Below are 2,988 nucleotides of genomic sequence, written 5' to 3' on the forward strand. Positions count from 1 at the left end.
CATCCCATTGTTCTCCTGCTCCCTCAGGGGTTCTCTGTTGTGCTCCCTGTCAGGGCAGTCATCGGTTGTGGCCGGGCACCATATAGTTCTTTGGTCTCAGGATGATGTAGTCTCTAGTTCATGTGGCCCTTTCTGTCTCTTGGGCTCATACCTTGTGACCTGGGCCTTCCTTTGATCCAGGTGGGTTAAGACTCATTGATGCATCTTAGATGGCCACTTGTTAGCATTTAAGACCCCAGACGCCACACTTCAAAGTGGGATGTAGAATGTTTTCTTAATAGAATTTATTTTGCCAATTGACTTAGATGTCCCCTGAAACCATAGTCCCCAAACCCCTGCCCTTGCTCCACTGACCTTCAAAGCATTCAGTTTATTCAGGAAACTTCTTTGCTTTTGGTCCAATAGCAGTTGAGCTGACCTCCCCTGTATTGAGTGTTGTCCTTCCCTTCACCTAAAGTAGTTCTTATCTACTATCTAATCAGTAAATAACCCTCTCCCACCCTCCCTCCCTGCTCTCGTAACCACAAAAGAATGTGTTCTCAGTTTAAACTATTTCTCAAGATCTTATAATAGTGGTCTTATACAATTTTTTTTTTAATTGTCTTGCTTTTTGTTCTGTTCTTAATATCTCAAGCAAATATGCTAAGGGTGGAGCAAAAGGTTAATCATGGGAGAGATGTTCGGTTTGACTTTCATTTATTCTTTCTGTGACAATACTGAAAACTGGTCCAATTCCTGTTACAGCTGAATAAAGATGAAAATTTGGCATTTGTTTTGTTAGCTACTATTAACTCAAAAACAGTTGCAGCAGTACATTGACAGAGCTGCCAGAAATTCAAGCAGATTCAGAAGAGGACGTGAAACAAGGAATATCATTGCTGATGTCAGATGGATCTTGGCTGAAAACAGAGAATACCAGAAAGATAATTAACCTGTGTTTTATTGATTATGCAAAGGCATTCGACTGTGTGGATTATAACAAATTACAGATAACACTGCAAAGGACAGGAATTCCAGAACACTTAATTGTACTCATAAGGAACAAATACATAGACCAAAAGGCAATTGTTCGAACAGAACAAGGGGACACTGCCTGGTTTAAAGTCAGGAAAAGTTGTACGTCAGGGCTGTATCCTTTCACCATACTTATTCAATCTGTATGCTGAGCAAATAATCTGAGAAACTGGACTATATGAAGAAGAACGGAGTATCAGGATTGGAGAAAGACTCATTAACAACCTGCGTTATGCAGATGACACAATCTTGCTTGCTGAAAGTGAAGAGGACTTGAAGCACTTGCTGATGAAGATCAAAGACCACAGCCTTCAGTGTGGATTACACCTCAACATAAAGAAAACAAAAATCTTCACAGCTGGACCAATGAGCAGCATGATAAACACAGAGAAGATTGAAGTTGTCAAGGATTTCATTTTACTTGGATCCACAATCAGCGTTCATGGAAGCAGGAGTCAAGAAATCAAACAACATATTGCATTAGGCAAATCTGCTGCAGGAGATCTCTTTAAAGTGTTGAAAGGCAAAGATGCCATTTTGATGTCTAAAGTGTGCCTGACCCAAGCAATGGTATTTCCCATTGCCTCATATGCATGTGAAAGCTGGACAGTGAATAAGGAGTATCGAGGAAGAATTGATGCCTTTGAATTATGGTGTTGGTGGAGAACACTATACCACGAACTGCCAGAAGAATGAACAAGTCTGTCTTGGAAGTATAGCCAGAACGCTTCTTGGAAGTGATGACGGCGAGACTTCATCTCACATACTTTGGACATATTTTCAGGAGGGCCCAGTCCCTCGAGAAGGACATCATGCTTGGAAAGGTAGAGGGTCAGTGAAAAAGAGGAAGACTCTCAATGCGATGGACTGACACAATGGCTGCAGTAATGGGCTCGACATAGCAATGACTGTGAGAGTGGCACAGGAATGGGCAGTGTTTTTTTCTGTTGTACATAGGGTCATTATGAGTAGGAACTGACATGACAGCATCTAACGACAACAATTATTTTATAAATATTAAAATGCAACACTTACTGAGTGCTTTGCACACCCCAGGCACTAATCCCAAGCCTTTTATGTATTACCTTTTTTAATCTTCATTTCTACCGTACCCTAAATAGTGCCCTTGGTGTTATTACCTGTCTTACACAGATAAGAAAACTAAAGCCAAGAGAGTTTGAGAAGCCTACCCATTGTCATCCAGCCCAAAAAGGGCAAAGAAAGAATTCAAACCCACTCAGTCTGACTTTTATAGCTCCATGCACGTAGCCACTATACCACACTACCTTTATTGAGATTTCCTTATGTTGGTTGGTATCTACCTAAATTTTTCCAGGTCATCAGTTCTTAGAAGCAAAACATTAAAAAGAGAAAGAGTTCATGGACTGCATTAAGGATAAAGGAAAAGAGTGATGTATTTTTCAAAAGAAATTTATAAAGTGTGCTCTGGCATAAATCAGCAATTTTCCAGAAAAAGGATTATCTAGGCCAGGCTTCCAAAATGGCAATTGAATTTATCACCATTCTCTTAATGTCCACAAGGCGAGTAGCAAATAGGAGATATTATTAGATACTGCCAATTAAAGAAAAGTTAAAATGCATTCATTTTTATATAAATAATTCAACAAGTACTGGCAATTCAGAGTTGTAAACCAGATGAATACAAACTATGAAGCTCTGATTAAGATTCGCAGAACTGTCTGTTTTTAATGAGTCAATTTTGGAAGTGCTTTTTGTAAAAGTGACTCAGGGAGAAAATAGCAGTGCATAATATATAAATAAATACCCACTTATGAGGCAGAAGTTGAGGAAAGTAGGTCATGCTTTCACAGTTAGCTTAGCAATCTAAGGAAAACATAGTATACAAATCTAAAAAGTTGTTTATATGCATATAATGATTTCTAAACTGATTTCTTCTGTTATTTCACAGGAGAGAACTCTTTAGGAGTCAAATAGCTCACGAAGTCATACCCT

Source organism: Elephas maximus, chromosome 8 (assembly GCF_024166365.1).
Source record: "Elephas maximus indicus isolate mEleMax1 chromosome 8, mEleMax1 primary haplotype, whole genome shotgun sequence".
NCBI classification, from domain to species: Eukaryota; Metazoa; Chordata; class Mammalia; order Proboscidea; family Elephantidae; genus Elephas; species Elephas maximus.